The sequence below is a fragment of the Physeter macrocephalus genome, chromosome 13, assembly GCF_002837175.3.
Source record: "Physeter macrocephalus isolate SW-GA chromosome 13, ASM283717v5, whole genome shotgun sequence".
Lineage (NCBI taxonomy): Eukaryota > Metazoa > Chordata > Mammalia > Artiodactyla > Physeteridae > Physeter > Physeter macrocephalus.
In genome coordinates, this window is record NC_041226.1 from 21,292,762 (window position 1) to 21,300,670 (window position 7,909).

A 7,909-nucleotide genomic window follows, 5' to 3' on the forward strand; every position below is an offset into this window, starting at 1 on the left:
TTAAAGACCTAAATGTTAAGGCCAGACACTATCAAACTCTTAGAGGAAAACATAGGCAGAACACTCTATGACATAAATCACAGCAAGATCCTTTTTGACCCACCTCCTAGAGAAATGGAAATAAAAACAAAAATAAACAAATGGGACCTAATGAAACTTCAAAGCTTTTGCACAGGGGCTTGTTTTTACTTCTCACCGAGAAAAGCACCAGAAGCTCCTCCCCTGTGGCCAGACCCTGTTCTCTTTCTGCCTGTTCTCTTAGAGACAAAGCAGAGCTCTAGCTCTAGACCAGGGAGACTTTATTTACATCGTCCTTTCCACTACAGCTCCTATTCAATAAAGAAACCACAAACTCTGGGCCATCAAGACAACAGTCACAAAGAAGCTGCCTTCTAGAACCATTCTCTGAATGACAAGAGAGGAGCTGTCCATGAATTAGTGGACTTTATGGGCTTTAATCTGTGTTCTATTTCAGAAGTTTACTTGGGCTTAGGATAAAATGCCAATTTTGTGTGATTTTTATTATTTTTAAACAATATTTTTTAAATTATATATATACAATTTTTAAAATATATATATTTGACATTATAACCAATTGTGTAGCAGAAAGACAACATTCTGACCAGCACTTATGAGACATAATAGCATTTGAAACTATGAGGCAAGAAACTATGAGGAAAATATAGTTTGGACCACTCAGGTGAGAAACTGATTATAACAAAAAGAATTTCTTTGGCTTTATGAGGTTGATATCTCCTTAAGGAAAAAAATATCAGTGACCAACAGCTGACCGTCTGGTTCCTGCCAGAAGTTTCTTAAGAGGATACCAGGGGAAAAGTCACTGGAAGGTAAGGATGGAAGGACCCCAGGTAACTGGACTGCAACTTATAAAGAAATGTATTTTTAAGTAACTGGCTTTTTAAAGATGTGAATATAAATATTAGATCATAGATAATAATAGACAATAGCTTTACTGTGATTGGTTTCCCTAAATAATTCACCTATTCATTATATTATGTTATTAGTTTATAACATAATGCATGTTATTGGTCTGTAATATAATGGATACATGAAATATTTAAGGGAACCAATTGTTCGTTTACAAATAAATGGCTTAACTTGCATTGAGAAACTGAAGCAGTACTATCCAGTATGTGTCCCTCTGAATCTTAGTTCTTAGGCTGTTAATAGACATTGTGCATAAAGGGTTTCATCGCCATATAAGTTTGGGTTAATAAAAAAGTTTAGAAGTTATTTTACTCAGGAACCTCTCCAAACCTTTGATATGCTAAAGTGCACTGTGAATATGCAAGAGAGAGGGAGGGTATACATCAAGCTTTTCTCTTATATATTTTACCAATAAATCTCTTATTGCAAGACTGTTATCCTTGGACCACATACTGAGAAACATTATATACATATAGATAGATAACATTAACATATATAACATATACTTATGTTATATATGTTAACATATGTGTAACATACGTAATATATAACACACATATATAGCATAACTATAGTATATAACAGATCAGAATTACCTCCAAATCAATATTTTATTTGTTTATTTTTTTTTATTTGTTTATTTTTTCGGTATGCCGGCCTCTCACTGCCGTGGCCTCTCCCGTTGCGGAGCACAGGCTCCGGACGCGCAGGCTCAGCGGCCATGGCTCACGGGCCTAGCCGCTCCGCGGCATGTGGGATCCTCCCGGACCGGGGCACGAACCCGTGTCCCCTGCATCGGCAGGCGGACTCTCAACCACTGCGCCACCAGGGAAGCCCCAAATCAATATTTTAAATAGGCCAAGTGTCACTAAGGCAGTACCTCCTCAGTAAATACCATTCCAGGTCTGTTGTGCATTAGATGGATTTCAAAAGAACAAAAAAGTTCTTCCTATTTATTCTTAAGTTACTTTGCATCTAACGAAAACAGTAATTTATGTTCTCTCAAGGCAGCTTTAATACTCTTGATGTCAGTACAGGGGTATTTTCCAAACCCAAGGCTGTCATTACTGCCTCATCAGATACAGAACTAGAGGGTGGCCCCCAGAGTGACTCTTCTCCCCGGATTTAGTAGGAACTGCACTCTGGCTATAAGGACATCCAGCTTTCTACACCCAGACGCTATCACAGGGTACCCAGTAGACATGTACAACCTTGAGTTATATCTCAGATCATTCTGGTGCATCATTTGAAGAGGGCTCAGACCTGGACTCGGTAATAGGGCCACATGATGAAGCGATAATGCAGAAACAAAGGAACGCTGTCATCACAGGCTCAGCTCCTGGCAACCAGGTCAACAGGGAGCACAACCCACCGTGTTTCAGAAGCAAACCAGTGAGAACTTCCTTCAGTTTCTGGTTGGTGCAGCAAGAGCAAAGTCAGGGTTAGTGGGATTCAGACTGGACCACTGACCAGAAAGGAGCTTCACTCCAAGGAGGGTGAACAGTGCTGGAAACCCTCACAGTAGCCACAGGGGGCGTGTTGTCTGCGGGTCCCTCCCAGCCACCGGAAGTCCCCAACCATCTAGTGAGAGCAGGGATTAGTCTCAGGCTGTGCAGCCTGAAGCAAACCTCAGGCTGTGATTTAGAATATGTATGGTAGAGCCCAGCTCTGGGAGAAATGGCCAGCAGGCAAACAGGCCCACAGCCCAAATGGCTAGATTCAAGACGGGGCCCCAGGCACGGTGGTGAACTGTAGACCAATCAGGAAAAGCTGCATGCACAAAATATCTCTGCAAGGATGGGAAAGGATGTATAAGAAACTGCTAACGGGTGATTTTGCTCCTGGGAGAAAAACAGGGAGAATGGGAGGAAGGAAGGATTTTCTCTTTCTCTGGTACCTTTTTGTTCAGTTTAAATGTTTCGCTTGTGCATCTATAACTCTTTTTTCAGCAGTTAATTAATTACATTTTTAAAATACCCATTGAAGGGACGGAGCTTGGGTCAATAGTCCCTGGGGAACGGATTAGTCTCAGGCTGTGCAGCCTGAAGCAAACCTCAGGCTGTGATTTAGAATATGTATGGTAGAGCCCAGCTCTGGGAGAAATGGCCAGCAGGCAAACAGGCCCACAGCCCAAATGGCTAGATTCAAGACGGGGCCCCAGGCACGGTGGTGAACTGTAGACCAATCAGGAAAAGCTGCATGCACAAAATATCTCTGCAAGGATGGGAAAGGATGTATAAGAAACTGCTAACGGGTGATTTTGCTCCTGGGAGAAAAACAGGGAGAATGGGAGGAAGGAAGGATTTTCTCTTTCTCTGGTACCTTTTTGTTCAGTTTAAATGTTTCGCTTGTGCATCTATAACTCTTTTTTCAGCAGTTAATTAATTACATTTTTAAAATACCCATTGAAGGGACGGAGCTTGGGTCAATAGTCCCTGGGGAACTGTCGGTGAGTCCTGAGGAAGATTTAAGTGATACAGTGCTCTACGGGATGAATTAGAAGTGAAGAAGCGAGCCAGAATATTGACACAGTGATAGGAGGTGAGACAAGGAGGGCTTGTATTGCAAGGAGACACAGGATGGACGGATGAGAAATATCTGGAAGGAAGAGGCAACAGAGAGCTTCAGTGTTCAGTGAAGGTTTCCTGAGCTGCTGCTGAGTCATGGTCAATGCTGGGCCCTGGAAGGTGACGGAGGAACATGCTGTCTCTACCCTGCATTTATATCAAAAACCAGGGGCAAAGGGAAGGAGAGCATGGAAAGCCCTGCTTGGAGAGAACAGTTCCAGGGCAGCTTATGAACATCCAGACTGCAGAGGCAAGAAGATGGCAAAGGAAATAGAAATAGTAGGTATAAGCTATTTACTCCGAGGATTTTTGGGTTGGGAGAAGGAAATAGATTTAAAAGTGACTAAAAAGACAAATAGAGCAGAGAAAGTGGTTTAATGTTTAAGATAAGGACGATCTGAGAAGATCCCGGAGGAGAAGGACAAGGCTGCAAGGAAGGCAATATTGAAACACCTAGAGGAGGAAGTGAGATGAGGGTGGAACGGACAATTGGAGATGTGACATCCAGGAACGGGGACAGGGATGAGAAGGATGGAATCCAGGAGAGATTAGAGGACTCAGAGGCCTCCTTTGAGCCTGGAGTGAAAAAGTCAGGAGACCTCAGTACGACTAATATGCCAAAGTATCAATTCAGACACCTTAAGGATAGTACGCTGAAGAGTCTAGAATGGAAATATATATGATCCGCTACGAACAGAACGAGAGATTGGAGGTGGGAAGGGAGATTTACGAACAATATTTCCAAATCAGAAACCACAGAGCAGGCACCCCATCATAATCAGAAATATTCAGGGCTTCCCCGGTGGCGCAGTGGTTGAGAGTCCGCCTGCCGATGCAGGGGACGCGGGTTCGTGCCCCGGTCCGGGAGGATCCCACGTGCCGCGGAGCGGCTGGGCCCGTGAGCCGTGGCCGCTGAGCCTGCGCGTCCGGAGCCTGTGCTCCGCAACGGGAGAGGCCACAACAGTGAGAGGCCCGCGTACCGCAAAAAAAAAAAAAAAAAAAGATAAGAAATATTCAATCTTTGGCTTGCGGCCCTAACTAGCCCATAACCCATCACCGACATCGTGATGCCTCACACAAGTGATGTTTTTGCTCTTGGATGTACGTATTTGTTTATAATCCTTCTACAGACTGTAAAATCCAACATGTCTTAAAACATATAGCTTGGTGTTTAAGATAGAAGAATAAGCCAGCTCCTAATAAAAGACCAGTTCCTCTGCCAATACCTCTCTGCAGACAGGGCCACGTCACGAAGTTTGTCCACAGCCTGTCATGTCCTCGGCTAGGGAGGCCTCAGGAATCTAGTCCAACTTCCCCATTCTACAGATTGGGAAACTGAAACAAATACATGAGGGTGAAATGCCCAATGCTGTACACTGGCCAGTGCAGAATGTGGACAAGTACTCAGGTCTCCATCTCCTGGCCATTGTGTTCTCCTTGTCCCTCATAACACTGGAAGTTTCTGAGTATGCCACAACCTGCCCTGTTGGGACATCTGCTCCTGTCCTTCCATCATTATGGTTCATTTGCCTTCTGCCTGAGTGTGACCTTATTAAAGGTATATCATCGAGAGTGCTGGCTCACAGGGCTGATGCTGGGCAAGGACTGTGTTGGAATACGGTTGTAGGGACCTGAGATGGTCTAGCTACTTGTCTCTGGAACAGAACAGGCAGTGCGCCCTGGGCCAGCTAAAGGGTGATGGAGGGGTACCCAGGGACCAGGCGAAACACAGGCCATGAGTTACCTCATATCCACTTCATGCAGTGACCTTTCAGGATTCTTTCTACCATAATCAGAAAGGTTGGGCTCCTCTGAACTCTATAGCAGTGGCTACAAGATATTTTGGAGTCACAGATCTTTTGAGATTGTTTGACAAGAGGTATATATACCCTCTTCCCAGAAAAATGAATATTAAATCCTATAATACTGTTTTGTATACAATTTCTAAGGTATTAGAGGCTCTCTGAATCCTCTAGGGCAGGTCAAGCATCATCTAGTCAACTCTGACTCTGAACAAACCTTCTTTATTGAAAAAAATCTCGGGGCTTCCCTGGTGGCGCAGTGGTTAAGAATCCGCCTGCCAATGCAGGGGACAAGGGGTTCAAGCCCTGGTCCGGAAAGATCCCACATGCTGCGGAGCAACTAAGCCCGTGCGCCACAACTACTGAGCCTGCGCTCTAGAGCCAGTGAGCCACAACTACTGAGCCCCCGTTCCCCAACTACGGAAGCCCGCCTGCCTAGAGCCCGTGCTCCACAGCAGAAGAAGCCATTGCAGTGAAAGGCCCGCGCACCGAATAGTAACTCCCGCTCGCCGCAACTAGAGAAAGCCTGTGCGCAGCAAAGAAGCCCCAACGCAGCCAAAAATTAATTAATTAACTTTTTAAAAAAGAAAAAATCTCAAAAGAAGTAATGTGTTCCACGATACAATCTCAGAAAAGACTCTACTTTTTATGTGCAGCAAGTTTTTCTGGTCCTGAACCCCTGACATTTCCTTTGGGCACAGAGAGAATTGTGCGACATTGGAACTCTCTTCCAACCTGGAAGGAGAGGAGGGGAGAGTTGGGGTGACACTCATGCTGAAGATTCTCCCCTGATGACCAAGGGCCCCCGTCTTTAACACTTTCAACTCCTGTTCAGGTTTCCCCAGCCACTCACTGGTTTGATCCCCACGCAGCCAGTCCTAATTGCCTTCCACAGCCCAGGTGGGATTATCCTCAGGCCCTTTCCAGCGTAGCTGCCATCTGGCTAACGATGGGGCACCATATGCCAGCAGCAGGATATGGGCACCCGCCTATGGGTTGGGGCACAGACCTGCCCTCATGAACAGCATGGCTTCCCAGTGTGAGGCTCACTCCCCATTGACACAAGACATCTCTGTGGCATGAGTCTGCAACTAGGACACACGTGACTGAGGGTCCTCCCACGCTGGGCTGAGTTGATGGTAAATGGCATAAATGTGTTTGAGTTCCCTTTAAGTCATCCATCACCTTCCATTTACCTAGAGCTGTTTCCCACATAGGCACAGAGATTATCTCACTAAACAAACCATTACCCCTGCAAGGTTAAAAATCAGGAGGCAAGGGCTTTATTATTGAGTTCAGTTGATACTACAGTAAACACCCAACACCATCCCCAAGGGTTTCCAGATTACTCAGGTCACACAGTGAATTATGACTGAGAGGAAACACACTTTCCAAGCCTGATGTTAAAAAAACATAACTAGGTATCTGCAACGGAAGCAGGTACTTTGTCTTCATGCTTCATCAGATGGGAAACTGGTAAGCGTGTTGGTTTCCTTGTGTGGTTGGCACTTCTATGTGTAAACTGGGGAGTGGGAATGGGGGGACTGAAAGGTCAAAGTCTCCCAGAGAGTGGATGGTAGCCTCGTGATTGGATAAGGGAGAAGCACACATCTTTCAGGTCCTTGGTACTGATTAGGTTATGCTGTCCTCCACTGGCTGTTTCTAATTATATGTGCCTCTTCCTGTAAACAGGACCATTGGGGTCCAGATGGCGGCGTTAAGCAATACCTGTTTCTCTTTATCCTTCTTGAAAGTCCAAGGGATCCTCTAGGCTTAAGGTTTTCTAAAAATAAAGCCAGGCTTTTATTCACTTTCCCCCCTCAAACTTCCTTGTCAACTAAAAAAATAATTGGAATGCAAATGAGAGGTATTAAATGCAGGGTTCTTAATAATGGAGTGCTTTCTGGAACTGTTGAATTCAGTAGGTAAACAAATACGTGGTCAGCAGCCGTTGGCCAACCTTGCCTAACTTCAGCAAGCCCAGGAAAAATCCAGAGGGCCTGCATACATGGAGGGAGGTGCAATGTGTGACAGTCACACGATCTAGTCCTGTTAGTGAGAACAGCGAAAATCTGGTATTAACTTAAAATTTATTTTTGCAAGTTGTCATTTAAATGCAAATTTGCTCCCATTGACCTTGCCCTTGATTTTTCCTTCAAGTACTTACGTAAACATAAGCTTTTATAAACTGCATGATTTCATAAAATCAGAGAAGTTTGGGGAAATAATGCCTGCTATAATTATTAGCTACTGAGCTAACCTGAGTTCTTGAAGGCCAAGGTCATTGAAATGCTGTATGTCCTGGAAAGAGAACTGAACTGGAAATGAGGGTGCAGCCCTCTTTCTAGCAAGGCCCACAGTCAGCTGTGTCACTGTGGCCAAGTCATTTAATTTCTTTAGAATTCAGTTTCCACATCTGTCAAATGAAGGGATTGGATAGTTTATGCCTAAGATCTTTTTTTCTCTAAAATGTCATTACTCTCAAAACTATAATCAATAATTTCAAGTTTCTTGGGCTTCCCTGGTGGCGCAGTGGTTGAGAGTCCGCCTGCCGATGCAGGGGACGCGGGTTCGTGCCCCGGTCCTGGGAGA

At 44.7% G+C, this 7,909-nt stretch overlaps 1 pseudogene; it reads left to right on the top strand.

Annotated features, from left to right (window-relative positions):
• Positions 1-3,985: 3,985 nt before the first annotated feature.
• LOC102995324 (glutathione peroxidase 1-like) overlaps positions 3,986-7,909 on the top strand; it is a 24,345-nt pseudogene continuing 20,421 nt past the window's right edge.